General features: G+C 41.8%; 1 protein-coding gene across 16 annotated transcripts in view; it reads left to right on the plus strand.

The window, feature by feature from the left end:
- The window catches only part of DGKH (diacylglycerol kinase eta), a 218027-nt gene that overhangs the window by 74765 nt on the left and 126073 nt on the right, over nt 1-17189 (plus strand). The window contains exon 1 of one of the 16 annotated variants that reach the window (XM_036300990.1): nt 2265-2371. The exons of the other annotated variants lie outside the window; for them this stretch is intronic. The gene's annotated coding sequence lies outside the window, so the exon portion shown is untranslated. Of the gene's footprint in view, nt 1-2264; nt 2372-17189 lie in introns of those variants that run through there. 16 annotated transcript variants of the gene reach the window in all.

Below are 17189 nucleotides of genomic sequence, written 5' to 3' on the forward strand. Positions count from 1 at the left end.
AAGAAATCTATGGCATTTTTATATACCAATAGTGAACTTACAAAAAGAGAGACTAAAAAAACAATCCCATTTACCATCGCACCAAAAAAATTAAGATACCTAGGAATAAACTAAGGACGACGTAAAAGACCTATACTTGGAAAACTACGGGACACTGAAAAAAGAGCTAGAGGAAGACATAAACAGGTGGAAGAACATACCGTGTTCATGGATTGGTAGAATCAACATAATTAAAATGTCCATACTACCCAAAGCAATCTATAAATTCAATGCACTCCCCATTAAAATACCAATAGCATATTTCACAGACCTAGAATGAACTCTCCAAAAATTCATATGGAATAAAAAAAGACCCCGAATAGCTGCAGCAATCCTGTGAAAGAACAAAGTAGGAGGGATCTCAATACCAGATATCAAGCTGTATTACAAAGCCACTGTTCTCAAAACAGCCTGGTACTGGCACAAGAACAGACATATAGACCAGTGGAATAGAATAGAGAACTTAGAAATCGACCCAAACCACTATGCTCAATTAATATTTGACAAAGGAGGCAGGAGCATACAATGGAGTCAAGACAGTCTCTTCAATAAATGGTATTGGGAAAATTGGACAGATACATGTAAAAAGATGAAACTAGACCACCAACTTATACCATACACAAAAATAAACTCAAAATGGATAAAGGACTTAAACATAAGACAGGAGACCATAAAAATATTAGAGAAACCCACAGGTAGCAAAATCTCAGACATATGCAGAAGCAATATCTTCATTGATACTGCGCCTAGGGCAATGGAAACTAAAGAGAAAATAAACAAATGGGACTATATCAAAATAAAAAGCTGCTGTACAGCAAAAGAAACCATCAACAAAACAACAAGAAAGCCCACTGCATGGGAGAATATATTTGCCAATGTTATCACCGATAAGGGTTTAATCTCAACATTTACAGGGAACTCATACAACTTAACAAAAGGGAGATAAACAACCCAATAAAAAAATGGGCAACGGACCTAAATAGACACTTTTCGAAAGAGGACATACAGAAAGCCAAGAGACATATGAAAACATGCTCAGTCACTAATCATCTGAGAGATGCAAATCAAAACGACAGTGTGGTACCATCTCACACCTGTCAGAATGACTATCATCAACAAATCATCAAATGACAAGTGCTGGAGAGGATGCGGAGAAAAAGGAACCCTTGTGCACTGCTGGTGGGAATGCAGACTGGTGCAGCCACTGTGGAGAACAGTTTTTTGGACTTCCCTCAAAAAACTAAAAATGGAACTCCCATTTGCCCAGTAATCCCACTTCTAGGAATATATCCCAAGAAACTAGAAACACCTATCAGAAAAGATATATGCACCCCTATGTTCATAGTAGCACAATTTATAATAGCTAAGATTTGGAAACAGCCTAAATGCCCATCAGCAGATGAGCAGATTAGAAAACTGTAGTACATGTACACAATGAAATACTATGCTGCAGTAAAAAAGAAAGAATTCTTACTATGTGCAACAGCATGGATGGACCTGAAGAACATTATGCTAAGCGAAATAAGCCAGTGGGAGAAAGATAAATATCACATGATCTCACTCATTTGTGGAATATAATGAACAACATAAACTAATGAACTAAAACAGATCCAGAGACAGAGAAGCATCGACCAGACCATGAAACCTCAGAGGAAAGGTAGGTGGGGGTGGGTGTAAGAGGGAGAGATCAACCAAAGGACTTGTATGCATGCATGTAAGCCTAACCAATGGACATACCTTAATGTAATACCTTAATCCAGCGGTTCTCAACCTGTGGGTCTCGACCCCTTTGGGGGTCGAACGACCCTTTCACAGGGGTCTCCTAAGACCACCGGAAAACAACATATATAATTACATATTGTTTTTGTGATTAATCACTATGCTTTAATTATGTTCAATTTGTAACAATGAAATTGGGGGTCACCACAACATGAGGAACTGTATTAAAGGGTCATGGCATTAGGAAGGTTGAGAACCACTGCCTTAATCAATAAAATAAAAAAATTAAAAAAGAAAATAAAAAAACGTAGGTTTATTTCGATAAGATGCTGAATACAAAGGGATGAAATAAATGAGTAATCGTTAACATAAAATAATAGAATATTTTAATAACAATTAATATTTTTTCTTGAACATTAACTTACCAGACACTGAATAAATGCAGAAATTAATAAGTGTAACACAAATAACCTATTTTTCTTGTTCTCCGAAAGTGAAATATTTCCTGTTGTGCACACCAAACAAATCAGCCTAAGACTAATGATGTGGCAATCAGCTGCTAAAATATTTGCTGCTAGTATTATTGGAGAGAAATGGAGCGCCTGCACGTAAGGTGTGTAAGGGAAATGTTTCTTATATACCATTATGTTGGCTGGGCTGCAAGAATATTCATTGTGGGCCTCATGTGGTCTGCGGGCCGTGAGTTTGACATGCTTGATCTAGGGCCATAAATGCAGATATTTTGTTTAATTCTGTGGTTGGTGAAAAAACAAGATTTTGAGCAGGGAAGTGATAGGATGAGATCTGCATCGTAAGGAAATCATTCTGGAAGGAGGGAGTGTAGAGAATTAATCAGGGGGAGGGACTAGTTTGGTGTATGTCTTTCATGTTTATGTTGCGATTTTCTTTAATGAAGCACAGGGAGCAGTGTTCAGGCGAGGCCTGCTCCAGTCGGCCTGCATCCCTGTGTGCAGAGGAACAGCTGTGAGAACAGGCCCTACACAGGCCAACAGGAGGCTCAGGCTTCTTGGTTTGGTTTGGAGACCTTGAGTGTGGTGTCTCTCTGAGCTCATGCTTCTTGATCGTAGGCGAACAGCTGGTGTGTACCTGTTGGGGGAGCCACGACAGAGGGTCCTGTGGTCCCTCTTTGGGCTGTAGGCAAGGAGGACAAGAGGTATTTTGTTCAAATGTCTAGCCCGGTCCTCTGTGTTTCATTCATCCCTTTTCTTATTGCTGACCTTTGTTAAAGACTTCTTTGAGTGTTCGGTTTTACCTTCACTTTGTCATGGGCTTTTAAGAGTAGTTTTCCACACTTGGACCAAAGTTAAATGAGAAGCAGTAACTTTCAAATGTCGGGTTAATGTTGGTGGCAGTCGGGCTAGCTGATCCAGCTCTTGTCTTCAGCAGGAGAGTTCTTTTTTCTGTGCTAGTCTCCTTTTTTTTTCACAGGAGGTAATTTACGAAGTCTAGGAGAGAAATAATGAAGTTACTAGAATGGGGGCATTGGCAGCAGAAGCAGAAAGGAAGACCAGGTTTTGAGAACATTCTGATGGAAGATTAAAGAATTTAGGGGCAGCCCTAACTGGTTTGGCTCAGTGGATAGAGCATCGGCCTGCGGACTGAAGGGTCCCAGGTTCGATTCTGGTCAAGGGCATGTACCTTGGTTGCGGGCACATCCCCAGTAGGGGGTGTGCAGGAGGCAGCTGATCGATGTTTCTCTCTCATCGATGTTTCTAACTCTTTATTCCTCTCCCTTCCTCTCTGTAAAAAATAAAAAAAAATATACTTAAAAAAAAAAGAATTTAGGGGCAAGGGTGAACAAAAGATAGCTTGGAAGTTTGGGGATTGTGTGCTTAGGAAAATGATGCCGCTGCTAGCAGACGGTCCCAGGAAGGAGGAGCAGAGTAGCTGTGGGAAGGTGCTGACTTCACTTTGGATTCCAGATAGGGTAAGTGGCTTTTACTCAGCGTTGGATTGTTATTTAATGGAAGTTTTGGAATTTGATTCTAGGTTTCCTGAACCCAATCAGTGTGTATTTGTTTGTTTGTTTCCTGTTATACTAAGACATATATACATGAAATGTACCTGTTGGGTTTCAGATGAGTGTGGAGATGTCAAATAAGCAGTTGTAAATGAGGCTTGAGTGAAAAATTGAGAATAAATAGAGATTTCTGGAGTTATGTGTATATTTAGAGGATTAATTGGAAAAGTGTGAAGGATAAGTTCACCCAGGGAGATTTGGCAGGGAGGATATAATTGGAAATAGCCAAGGAGCAGTTTTCTTGAAGGAAGAGTGAAAGTGGGGCAGTCAGACTAAACAAAAGGAAAGGGGCAACAAGAATATTTTTTTTTTAAAGGGCTTTTGTAGTCACAGAAAAGAAGGCATGGATTGTGACCTGGGATGTAATTGAGAGGTGAAAAAAGTTTTTACTTTTTAAGATCAGATATGCCAAGGGGAAAGCATGGGTGGAGAGGGAACAATTGGAGATGGAAGACAGAGGAAAAGTTCAGTTTATTTTAACAAGCACGTGATAGGTACCACTGAGATGATGGGCATGGTGCTTCGTGGTAGGAATACACAGATGAAGTCAACACGGTCCTGCCTGTGGGACGTTGACTGCCTAACGGAGGGCAGGAACAAGAGGAGCTAAGAAAGGCTAATAGCTGCCGAGTGTCATGTTGGGAACTGCTGTCAGTGCTTTCTATGCATTGACTCATTTAGTCCTCACAACACCCCTGCGAGTTAGTTAGTCATCATTATTATCCACGTACAGGAGAGGAAACTCAGGCACAGGAAGGTTAAGTAATTTGCCCAAGGCCTTTAACATTTCGTCAGCCATGGAGGCACGGGTTGTACCCAGGGCTCAGCACCATGTAAACAGAGGACTGTAGTGCAGTGCAAAGAGGAAGTATGAATTCTGTTCAGAAGTAGCAAAAGTGGGGAGGAGTTCAGTGTTTCTGGTAGGGGAGAGAGTAGGGCAGGGGAGATCTCAGGGGGAATAAATAGATGATGGGGAGGACCCAGATAAAGGAACATTCTGTCATGACCAGAGTATGGAACCGTTGGTACAAGGTATGCATGTATTCACTGCTGTGTTACTAAGTAACTTGCACAGCCATCCTCTCTGACCTTTTCTCTGCCCTGTTCTAATCACAGAGGATAGTCACATTTCATTTTACTCATTTCTGCAAGCAATTAAATGTTTTTTTAAAAAATCTATTAGAAGTGGGTTATCCTTTTAGGGGTACCAGTCCTACCCATCAAAACCATCATTAGAGTACAGTGTGTGATATTAAATATAAATATTAGTGTCTACTTACCTACCTGCCTAAGAATTGGTAGAAATCTAACTAAGCGTTTCCTATGCAGTTGGGACCCAGATAATCACTCTTGGGAAAAACCAGAGAATTTGAGAGGCAGATTATTGAGGATACAGTTTAAATTTCAGAATATAAGCAGGTATTTTGCAAAGAATGGTTAAGAGCCATAATGAGATAACTGTAGGGTGTCTCCCCAAAATGTATACACACACTTGGAATAATTATAAAGTCCGTATTTATTAAAATACATTATGTTTTCAAAATTGAGCCGTCAGCTATTCAAGTGTGTATGCATTTTGGGGGTACCCTGTATATGTGATAAATACGTGACTCCTGGTTATATGTGGTTAGTCTGCCAGAGCCTGAGCTTCACCCATCCCATCACATCCTTGGCCATACTCCACATGCCCAACTCCTCCCTCAGCCAAGAACTGCAGTCTGGGATTGGGAGCAGTGGGAGTAACGTGAGTCTCAGCTGGCGTGACATCTATTTTGCACATTCGTTTCTACTTTAAGAAAATGAAGATAATGTTTAGTGGCTTATTTTAGGCCACACAAATGCCCTTACGTCAAAATAATTGTGTCATTATGGCTGTGTGGGCAAATAGATTATTCTTAGAAGTGAGTGAGGGTGTTTAATAAAGGAAAGAAGTAAATTCACAGTTATATGAATATAGTTTTTGTCCCTTTGCAACACAGTTACTATGTGCCACTCCTGAGGATCGGCCAGGATTCATCTAACGCTGATGAAAGGCCCATCCATGGTCCAGGCTCTGAAAGAAAAATCTGAGCGTTAGGCATAGCACTACTACCACCCTGTGGTAATATGCTGTAGTTCATTGTATTTTATGGGAGGGAATAGGGCGAAAGTATATCTGATGTGTATACAGCATGCACATTTTGTATCTTCTCGTTTAAATAAGAGTATAATATGTTATAAAATTGTATGGTTTTTATCTCTTTAATTTACCTATTAGAAAAATACATTTAGAAACTCCTAAAGAAGGATCCTATTAAAAATGGAGCGAGCCCTGGCCAGTGTGGCTCAGTTGGTTGGAGCTTCGTCCTGTACAATGAAAGGTGGTGGGTTCAATTCCTGGTCAGGGCACATACCCAGGTTGTGGGTTTGATCCCCGGTTGGGCAAGCACTAAAGGCAATTGATGGATATTTCTCTCTCACATTGATGTGTCTCTCTCTTTCTCTCTCTTTCAAATCAATAAAAAGTATATCCTCAGGTGAGGGGAAAAATGGGGAGAAAGGTTAACCTTGGGAATTAACACATTAAAAGTTCACAGACTACAGTTTTGATAGCTTTTCTCAAGAGAATTACAAACCAGTATAAGATACAAAGCACTTTAGCAATCATTAGATGGTGTATTGATATAGAGGGCAATTCGAATATGTTGGGTAAGCTCCATGACTTTGCTTTAGAATGCATTAATTTATATTTAACTGTGTGTTCCAAATTTTAGAGTTTATAGTCTTTCAAGCAGAATGGTGAAGCTGTTTAGAATACATTCAGTGGTGTCAGAATAATTCACTAGGCCTGGGGAAGCTGTGGCTCCTTCATTGCTTCCTTATGCATATCCCTTGATTTCTTGAGGAGCGAACCTGATCATTTGTCACTTCTCAGGGTGTGCTTGCTGCTGCAGCTAGGTGGGCACTGTTTGACAGGTTGAATTTTTCCTTTTTTGGCAGCGGAGAGGTCCTAGGAGTTGTGGTGAAATACGCAGGATGAAAAGCTGCAGAGCCATAGACCCATTTTCAGAGTATTATTTTTCACTTGGCTTAACAAGCACTGGTTTGCACAATATTAGAGGGCAGAGCTGCCGGTGCAGGACGGATGACCAGACTACATGTTTTCTCAACATACATAGCCTGGACACTGTGTGTGTAACACGTAAAAGTGTGTGTGCGTGTATTACATATAAAAGTAAATAATTACTTCTAAAATTTTTTAAAAACCAAAACAGTAGTGGTTGTGAATGAATAAGAACTAATAAAATGATTTCATAAACTTCTAGAATATGAAACGCCAAAATTGTTATGTGAATATTAAACATCATTATATTAAATCCATGTAACCATCTTGCTGTGTAGTTTTTGGACTGTCTTTCATGGAGCTGTGGAACTCTTTAGAGGTACTCAGAATGGGGGAGATTCAAGCTGGTCAGGTCCTGGATTATCTTTTAAAAGTGCCTTGCCACATATATCCTCTGATTTATTCAAATGCACAAAACTTCTTCAAATGGCAGTTTATAAAAGGGGACATGTTTTGTGATGTTGTAAATGACAAAGCACCGGAATCGCTTTATTGCATTATTATTAAAACTGGTTCCAGAAACACCCCTTCTCCATTCTTCTATAAGCTGCGGTATCCCTCTTTTACTGCATTGTCTTCGGGCTCCCATCTGAAACACCCTGTCACTGCTCCCACTGTGATTCCTCTGCCAGCATTGCTGTCTTGGCTGGGCTAGGCCGGTGCCAGCACAGGCTTTGGGTGGTGGTCTGGGCTGGAGACATGTTAAGGAAGGGGAAGAAGTAGCGAGGGCTACTGTTCTTTACCTAACCCCTCCCCACTTTTCCTGGTACACGGTCATGTTCAGTACAAATCCAATGTCTTCATTCCCTCACGCAGAAGTCTTATTCCAGTCTTCTGCAAATTAAATCTGTGTTTTTTTCCTGTAAATCATAGTTGATAATAGCCTGATTTCTTATGGGCACCTAGCTCTCAAGAAGAAAAAGGGAAGAGCATGAGTGAGCATGCACAGCTATTAGACCCAAATTACCACCCTCACCCCTGGAGAAGAGCCAGTGGGCGTGGAGAGAGCATAGGAGTGGCAGATTAGTGGGGCTCCACACACAGAGAGGAACATTTTAAGTTTGTAGTGTTGGAGTACCTCCCTAAAATACGTTTTAGGAAAATTCTTTTCAAATTTTTTTAAATGCTCAAAGACAGATAAGACCAAATGGTTAACCAATTAATACCAATTAAAGGTGAATAAAAAATAACACTCCAAAGTGCTGAATTATTTTTTTAAAGCACTTAATACAAATTATTATGCTTGTTCATTTTTAAAAAAATTATTATACTTAATGTTATTTATGAAAGTGTTTATTAAGCCTGGGTGACAATTACAATCACTGAAAGAGGTTTTAATATGTACAGGTTCCTATGCCGTACACTAGACGTGTTGAATCAAAACCTTCCAGTTGAACTGAGGCTGTTAATGTCTATAAAGTTTCCACGTGGTTCAGATGACTAGCCAGATTTTAGAACAGCTGATGTATTTAATAAAGCTTAATGTAATATATGTATTCATTTCAATGAAGAGCTCAGATTTGATTTTTTAAAAAATATAATTTTATTGATTTCAGAGAGGAGGGAGAGGAAGAGAGAGACAGAAACATCAATAATGAGAGAGAATCATTGATCAGCTGCCTCCTGCATTCCCCTTCCCCCACTGGGGATCGAACCTGTGACCTCTTGACTCCTGGGTTGAAGCTCAACCACTAAGCTACACCTGGCTGGGCTCAAATTTTATTTTAAGAAATTCATGGTGGGACAAAATTCAGAAGGCGAAAGAAGGATACCAGGCATAAAGCAAAAGGGCCTGGAATCAAGAGGGATTAATGGGAAATTTTGGAGGGTGAAAGGAAAGCCAGGTTTGAAGCAATTTAACAGGTGGCTGATAAAAGAGGTTGAGAGACTGAATTGGAATGAGATCAAATGGCCTACCTTGCAAAGCCACAAGATGAGAGGCAATAATCACTCCTATACATTCAGGTATATTTGTGGAGAGAAATAATTTTTATTTTATAATCACACAAAAATATATAGAGAAGCTAATAAAAAAGCAATCTATATATATAAAAGCCTAATCGACCATCCAACCATTCGACTGTTCGACCGTTCAACCATTCGACTTGTAGCTATGACGCGCAATGACCACCAGGGGGCAGATGCTCAATGCACAGGCATGGAAACGTGGAACAGACTGATGAATCTCAGAGGGGAGGAGGGAGGGGAGAGGGGGGAGGGAGGAGGGTGGGAAGAGATTAATCAGAGATCTTATATGCATACTAGAGGCCTGGTGCATGGATTCTTGCACTGGTGGGGTCCCTCAGCCTGGCCTGCGGGGATTGGGCTGAAACCGGCAGTCTGACATTCCTCAAAGGGTCCTGGATTGCGAGAGGGTGCAGGCCAGGCCGAGGGACCCCACCGGTGCATGAATCCATGCATCGGGCCTCTAGTCCTATCGAATAAAAGCCCAGCGATCGAAACGGCGGAATGACTAGAATGACCAGAGACCAGAACAACCACTGCCCCTCACCCCAGCGCAGACCGCAGCGAGCGGTTAGGGGAGCTCAGGGAGGCAGGCAGAGTGATTAGGGGCAATCAGGCAGGTAGGCAAGCAGTTAGGGGCCAGCAAGCCTGGATTTTGAGAGGGATGTCTGAGGGGTCCCAGATTTCGAGAGGGTGCAGGCCAGGCTGAGGACCCTCCCCCTCCCCCCCAATGCACGAATTTCATGCACTGGGCCTATAGTCCTAGATAATAAAGAGGTAATATGCATATTGACCGTCACACCCTCACACAAGATGAATGCCCCCATGTGGTTACAAGATGGCCACCACAAGATGGCCGACAGGGGAGGGCAGTTGTGGGTGATCAGGCCAGCAGGGGAGGGCAGTGGGGGCAACCAGGCTGACAGAGGAGGGCAGTTGGGAGTGACCGGGCAGGGAGGGAAGGGCAGTTGGGGGTGACCGGGCCTGCAGGGGAGGGCAGTTAGGGGTAACCGGGCTGACAGGGGCGGGCAGTTGGAGGGGACCAGGCCTGTAGGGGAGGGCAGTTAGGGGCGACTGGGCCGGCAGGAGAGGGCGGTTGGGGGTGATCGGGCCAGCAGGGGAGGGCAGTTGGGGGCGATCGGGCCAGCAGGGGAAGGTGGTTGGGGGTGATCAGGCCAGCAGGGGAGGGCAGTGGGGGCAATTGGGCCGGCAGAGGAGCAGTTAGGCATCCATCAGGCTGGCAGAGAGTGGTTAGGGGGTGATCAGGCTGGCAGGCAGAGTGGTTAGGGGCAATCAGGCAGGCAGCCAGGTGAGTGGTTAGGAGCAAGCGGTCCCGGATTGCGAGAGGGATGTCCGAGATTGGAGAGGGTGCAGGCTGGGCTGAGGGACACCCCCCGCCCCCCCGCCAGTGCATGAAGTTCGTGCACTGGGCCTCTAGTGTTATAATAATAGGGAGACACAGTACATTTAATAGCAAACTTGTGTGAAGACAAGATTACATGTGGATCTGTGTGGTTTGTGTTTGACCACCTTTCAAGCAAAATTATTTAAGTTCAACTGCTGGAGAAATTATGGAAAGATAGGAAATTTTTTACCCATACTAGTTGATTTCCACATTGCATTGTTATATCTGCCTTACATACCACCTGAGTACAATATTAATGCTGATGAGATAGATGACCTCCCTTTATAATGATGAAATGGTAGTGAATAAAAGCAGTATGGCCTTCCATTTGGAGGGAAAAAAAAAAAGCAGAATTGTCAACAGCTAAATGGTTATATTTTCTGCAGGAACATTTACAAGTGAGAAAGAGATGGCCACAGAATGAGCTGGTCCAAGTCCAATTCTCAGAATGCTGTCAAGTTCCTGCCCAGGCTCTTAAGATCATGTACAGTTCAAGATTACCCAAAAGGCATCTTAACTGCTTTATTTGAATGTCATTCTTCACATCATTCATTAATTTGTCAGTGAAGAATTATTAAGAGCTGTCCTCTGAGCTGGGAACTGTGACAAGGGCTGGGGCTGCAGTGATGACGAAGGGAGGCAGGCCCTGTTCCCATGGAGCTTGCAGGCTAGTTGGGGAATAGATATATTAGTTTGGGGCTAATTGAATTTCCAAGTGCCAGTGGCTTTCAAGTGGCGTTATTACTTTCTAATTCTCACTGGTAAACAAGATATTCTCAGAAGTAAAATAATAACATGGAGCAGTTGCAAACTCTGATCCATTATTATATTATATGCAATTTCATGATTGATTTCTGTTCTTGTGTTTAATATTTAGAAAACCTGACACATTTTGGGACTGTATACTTTATGTGGTTGTACATGGTCTTTGTTTGACAGTTTCTCTAAATGTAAACATTGGGCCATTGTTCAGGAATGTTCTCTCTCTTTTTTTTTTTTTTTAACTTGTATCAATCCCATTTACACCTTTTCCCAAAAGTACGACCTGCTAAAAGAGTCCCTTACTTATGGTACTTCATATTTATATGGCTTTTGGGAGTTTATGAAAGATATTTACACATATTTTGCTTTATACTAGCAACTCTGAGGAATACAGGGCAGGTGATGTTTATCCTCACCTTTCAGATGGTGAAATTTAGGTTTATAGATGTTTTTATTTGTTTGAAGTCACAAAGCTAGTAAATGGTGGAGCCAGATGTGGAACCCAACCTGGGGCTCTTTTTAGGGTCAGGTCTAATTCTTTTATACTTTCTATCATTATATTGACTTGTTGGGAAGAAACATTGGAATATCTATAATAAATAAATAATGCTTATTATGGGGACAAATGTTGATGATAATACCGCATCACACCATGTATTCTTTCATATCCATTGTCCCATATATCACAACACAGTGACATACCCGTTCACTTTAGTCTGTAAAACTAAAGAGGCTTACCATTGAAGAACAGGAAGTAGACTCATGATGTTATAGCTTTGTACAGATGCCAAGAAAGCAAGACAGCTTTACTGGAGCTTACATGACAAAATGAATTAGGAAATATATATGGCAAAGAAAAATTCTCTGTTTGGGAAGATGGTGTAGACCATAGTTAAAAGAGGTAGGAGAGAAATAGTTATATATAAAATATAGAGTGGTTAAAAACTCCCTTGGTCCATGTCTTAGTCTGTGCAGACTGCTCTAACAAAAATACCATACACTGGGTGGCTTAGACAACAATATTTATTTCTCATAGTTTGGGAGACTGTGAAGTCCAAGATCAAAGCACCACAGACTTGGTGTCTGGTGAGGACTTGCTTTCTGATTCATAGATAGCCATCGTCTAGCTGTGCTGTCAGGTGACGGAGGGGCGGGAGAACTCTCTGGGTCTCTTATGAGACAGTAATTCTTTTCATGAGGGCTCCTGCTCATGACCTAATCACCTCCCAAAGGCCCTACCTCCTCAAATCATCAAACTAGGCTTTAGGATTGCTTTTTTAATCTCACCTGAGGATACGTTCATTGATTTGAATGAGAGAGGAAGAGAGGAAGGAAGGGAGGGAGGAGGGAAAGAGACAGACCATGGATCGAACCTGAAACCTAGGTATGTGCCGGACTGGGAATTGAACCTGCCACCTTTTGGGGTACAGGATGACACTCCAACCAATTGAGCCACCTGGGTAGGGCTAGGATTTTAATTGTGGGTGAACACAAACATTCAGTCCATAGCAACTCACATCTCCCATCACAACAGATTCCATTCCTAATCCCTGCAAGAGAAGTTAAGGGGTCATGTTGGGGCAATGCTAGGACAAACGAGGGGTTCTTCTGGAATTTTTGAAGGCATCTGTAAAAGATGAGTCATCACTGGCATTTCTACTTCATCCTATCGAGCTTCTCACCATACCTATTTGATGGCCCAACCTAGCCAACACATGAAATGCACATTTATCAGATAAATCAGGCAGTAACTGGTTTTTCAAAGATTCTTAGCTTTACAGAAGCCTCGCTGAATAGCTGTTTGTAGAGTTGCATTCTCCTCAGGACGGGAAAGTAGTGGTCCATCTAAGTGACTTCAACTTGTGACACTGAAGTGTTTCTGAAAGCTTAGGTGGAATTCTAGAGCACCCGGGTGTGTTTAATTCAGAAGAGAAATTACTTTTGTGTGTTCTGAGCAAGGGGTGTGAGATGAGCTGTAAGACATTGGACTAAAAACAGCCTCAGAAAGCCAGCTGTGTACGTGATCTTTCAGCTTAAAGCTTATGTTACTGAAATATTTGTTCAAAGCCATCTTCACTTAACTTTTTGTTTTAATGTTTGGAAACTGTATTATCAGAGTTCATTGAAGTCTATATGGCTTAACTGACTTTTCATGAGTCAGACCACCACAATGTATGACTAAATGACAGTTAAATGTATATGTTTCTAAGCCCTTTTTTGAGGAAGGGGAGAGTTTTTCCCTTACCCTAGAGATTGTGAAAAAATAGATTTAATAAATCTAATATTTAATTTTAATAGATTTTTAAATATAACTCTAATAACTTTCTTATACCTGTTACTAACTTCAATTTGTTATTCAAATTGAACATTAATAGTGAATGTAATAAATACTATGATTTTAAAGAATGAGTCCTTGTTTTATCACTTAGCATCCTCATGATTTTGAGATTTTTGGAGCTGCATATGTTTTTCTGTGAACCACACTTAAGATTATAGTAGTGACCCGGTGCATGGATTCATGCGCATTGAAAGGAAATTAATTAGAAGGTGGCTTGCGGGGCGGGACTGGGCGAGATGGGCCAGACACGCCCTGGAACCAACCTCCCGTGGTCCCTGGCCGGCCGCACCTGGGATGGCGCCATGGCCCAAAGGGCCTCTACAGAGTGAGTAGGGTCCCTCCAGCAGGTGGGGTCCCTTGGTCTGGCCTGCAGGGATCGGGCCAAAACCGGCTCTCGGACATCCCCCAAGAGGTCCCGGAGTGTGAGAGGGCACTCTGCAAAGTTGCTGTGGTACAGGATGTGGACCGCAAACGCAAGTGTACAGTAAACCAGATTCGGGGCCAACAGTGCCCCAACACCCATGGCTGAAGGTGGAATTGCGCAGCCCCATGAGGAATTGAGCTCCCTCCTCTCTGGTTTTGGGGTGCATCACCTGAGAACCGCCGCTGCCAAGTCACTGCAGCTCAGCAGCTCCTGCGTTGAGCATCTGCCCCCTGGTGGTCAGTGTGTGTCATAGCTACTGGTGGGATGGACACTTAGCATATTAGCCTTTTATATATATAGAAGATTTGATAAAACTGTTGCAAATTAATCATTGTTATGCTTCTTCTTTTATAAAAAGTGTTTAAATAGCCATATGTAAACAAAAGTTTATTTTGAGGATTAACTCATGAGAATAATTGCCTCCTATTTAAACCTTTTAAATCACATCTCTTAGAGGAAGGCAGGCCAGCCTCGGAATGTTTTCTTCTTCTCTTCAAGAATTTAAAATTAACTGTGTATGTTACAACATAGAGAAATTTGTAAATTCATGGAGATGAGGACTGTATTTTACACGTTTGTATTCCCCACAGCCTCACACATTGCAGGTTAATCCATGCTTATGCAATATTTGAAGAACATAAAATTATATAGAAAAAAACCCAAATTATTTGCTTTCAAAGTGATTATGTAAGGATCATCTCTAAATTAGCAATATTCTTAAAATCAGGATAGATATTTTTCTGTCCCTCTGCATGCACCTAGAGGCACATACACCTTTGTGCATTGTATCTGCTTGTTTTTATACAAGTGAAAGGAGGCTCAGACCTGCTGAATGCTAGAAACCATAAAATAATTTCCAGCCACTATTTCCTGTTTTCCAGTTCTTTCATGCTTTTAAAATACGAAGTTACCTTGCATACCATTTCACTCTTTAACTGAAAGTTGTTCATTTCAATATTTATGAAGGCCCTAGGGTGTCAGCTGTGTTACCTGGGCAATGTTATTAAAATACATAGGATGTAGTCTTTGCTCTTAAGAATGTCACAGCATGGTGGGATCACAAACATGTAAACCTGTGCCATTCAGTGTCGGAGGTGCTGTTACGTGGTTAGGATAAGGGCATCTTAGAGAAACAAAAGTGGGAGTGGTCACTTCTTCCGAGGGGGCCAGAGAAGCTTCCACAGGGGCAGTGGCACTGGATCAGAGTTGAATTGAATGGGAGCTTTCAAGACAGGCCAGATTAAGAGAACTTTAGGGCAGAGGGGGGAGCATGGGAAGGGGCCTGTGATGAGGTTGGAGAGCATTATGTAGGGCCTTCTGTGGTACATATAGAAGTTTGGACTTTATGCTGTGTAGGCAGTAAGGAACTGATGAATACATAATACAATCAGCTTTTTGTTGTAGAGAATTATTCTAATAACCATGTATAGAATGAAGTAGGTTATTGATGTTTTCTTAAAACAGTGTTTATAGAACACAAATAGACCAAACATTAAATTTTCTTCCTCATTGCCTTAAATAGAATTTTACAAAAATCACAATACACTCGCTTCTGTATTTTGAATCTCCAAATGATTTGTTCTTTGGATAAGTTACATTTTACAGCATTTCAATACTTTGTGTTTGGGTTTAAGAATTATAGACTCTCTACCCAGCGTAACATTAGATGCTAGAGCAGTGCAGCAGTGAAGCTCACAGCAATCTCCCCAGTACCCATTCTCCCGCAGTCTTTTACATCTAGTTCCCCAAGCCAAATGCTGAGAGTTTCCTTGATTCTTTTCTCTCCTGTCCTTCATGCCTGTCAGTAACTCCAGTGGATTCTGCCTCCAAAATAACATCTCAAATTGCTCTCCTCCTGTCCATGTGAGTGTTGCTAGAACTTTATTTGGGATCGCTGCCTTGGACTCCGGCAGCAGCCTCCCACCTGGCCCCCACTGCCCTTCACACCCATTTCCCCATGCTCACCCTCCTGCTGCGAACATCTCGCTAGCTCTTTGCACTTAGAATAAGAAGCCAGCAGCTCCTGGCTCTCGTCTCCCTTCTCTTCATCTCTTGACACTTCCTCCTGCTCCAGCTGTTATTTGCCCTCACAGTGGCCTTGGAACACGTTCTCTTCTTCCAAGAAGCTCTTATTATTCGGTGCCTGGCAGGTACTCTCTGAAGTTAATAGCGTAATGATATCACCATAATAACACTTTCTGCCATTTATTGGATGTTTTCTGTAACCCAGACAGTGTAAGTGGTCTCCAGGCATCAGCCTGTGATTAAATTAGGTGCAACAAGCTTGTGAGGTTGGTATCATTATTCCCATGTTTTAGGAGAGGAAACGGGCACAGAGAGCTGGGGTAACTTGCCCAGGTCATAGCTCGTGCGTGGCAGAGCCAGTCTGGAAGGTTGTCTGTCAGCGTCCAAATCAAGCTCTTTGCTACCAGAGTTTCAAAAGTATTTTGTTAGCATTAAGTTTTAGGGATCTCTCAGCAATTCCTAGAGGACAGTCTTAGAGCAGGCTACTGTACAGAGAAAATCTGAAATCGAAGGTAGACAGTAATATAATTTAACTACTTTATTGGTGACAACAAACTTTTCTCAATGTTTTATGTCTTGTTGATAATAAAAGACAGTGTAGTGTATAGGTTGGGAGTAAACTCTTCACTCAGATAGGTGTGGATTAAATCTTGATAACTGCTATATATGAACTGGCACTTGAGATATACCAGTGTGCAGCCCAGAGGGGTGAATTTAATTCTGTTTCTATAAGCTGTTTTTGTCTTGGAGGCTCATGATATCCTTACTGCTTTTCTGTGAATTCGGTGGAAATGTGATCCATCTTGGACCCCATCTAAGGGGATCTATTAGTTAGTCCTGTGACCTGTCTCCTGAGGACAATCTCATAACAAGGCTGTAAGTTTATTTGCTATAAGTGTAGTTTCCTGCTTTCTTCCTTTTTTGTTTTTACTTCCAATTGAAATAAAACATTAAATTTTATTTTTTATGTATAATAAACTCAAGGACCTTCTAATAGGGATAGCACAATAAACACAATAAATATGTAAATTACACGATACATTAGAAGATAGTACATTGTGTGGGGGAGTAAGACCAAGACGGGGAGATACAGAGAGCATGTTGCTGGGTTAAACTGGCGGTCAGTGAGGTGGGTCGCACTGAGGAGGTGAGGGGGTTGGGCAGATGGATATCTGAGGGGAGAGCAGTCCAGGTGGAGGGATCAGGTAGTATCCAGACCTAAGGGAGGAGAATATATGCCAGCTAAAAGCAAAGCATCCTTGCGGGTGGAGGAGACCAAGTGTAGGGGAGATGTCTATGTGAGGTTGGAGGGGTTCCAAGCCTTTTGATGGTGATGATGAAATGAGCTTGGATAAAGCACTTAGCACA

The sequence above is a fragment of the Myotis myotis genome, unplaced genomic scaffold, assembly GCF_014108235.1.
Source record: "Myotis myotis isolate mMyoMyo1 unplaced genomic scaffold, mMyoMyo1.p scaffold_m19_p_3, whole genome shotgun sequence".
NCBI classification, from domain to species: Eukaryota; Metazoa; Chordata; class Mammalia; order Chiroptera; family Vespertilionidae; genus Myotis; species Myotis myotis.